This window comes from Phoenix dactylifera, unplaced genomic scaffold (genome assembly GCF_009389715.1).
Source record: "Phoenix dactylifera cultivar Barhee BC4 unplaced genomic scaffold, palm_55x_up_171113_PBpolish2nd_filt_p 000140F, whole genome shotgun sequence".
Lineage (NCBI taxonomy): Eukaryota > Viridiplantae > Streptophyta > Magnoliopsida > Arecales > Arecaceae > Phoenix > Phoenix dactylifera.
The window spans coordinates 302,542-303,204 of NW_024067696.1; the positions used below are offsets into that span (position 1 = coordinate 302,542).

The 663-nt window shown below is 43.6% G+C and overlaps 1 non-coding gene across 1 annotated transcript; it reads left to right on the top strand.

The window, feature by feature from the left end:
• The first annotated feature begins 557 nt into the window (after window positions 1-557).
• On the top strand, window positions 558-663 carry LOC113461602. Its single transcript, XR_003383879.2, has one exon. It is a non-coding gene; the product is annotated as a small nucleolar RNA R71 (small nucleolar RNA).

Sequence of the window (663 nt, forward strand, 5' to 3'; positions counted from 1 at the left end):
TTTGAAAATTCTGAGGGTTTGGAAAGTTTTGGGAATAAGGTTGGGCAGTATTCGAAGCTTGCTGCTTCCAAGAAAAGTTTGGATGATTTCGCCATCCCGGGTTATATGTATTGGAAAATGGGTCATTACCCGGTCTAGGCAGTGTTTGAGCAGCATTGATGTGTTCTTGCACGAGTTCGGAGAATTGGGGCGCTGAAGGGCACTCATGAATAGGGTGGGATGGGCTAGAACAAATAGTACACACTTGTGCTTGGGAAGAGTTCATGTAATGCCCACCTATCATCAGTTGGTCAATCTTATGGGACAATGCATCTACCTTGCTAGACAGGTCCATAGAATGACTTATTTCACAAATGGTCCCTTTTCTTTGAGAACTCGGGGGTGCTTGACGAGAACATGAAGCATGGTGGAGGGAGTTTTCATTTAGATTTTCAAATAATTTCCATGCTTCATGCTCATTTTGAAGCATGAATGTCCCCCCACATGCGGCATCAATCATATGACGGTTTCGTTCAGTCAATCCATCATAGAAGCATTGCACTAGCTGCCACTTAGGTATTTGATGATGTGGGCATTTACGGATTAGGTCACGAAATCTCTCCCAAGTTTCATGAAATTCTTCTCCCTCAGTTTGGGAGAAGCTTGTAATGGCACGTCTAAACT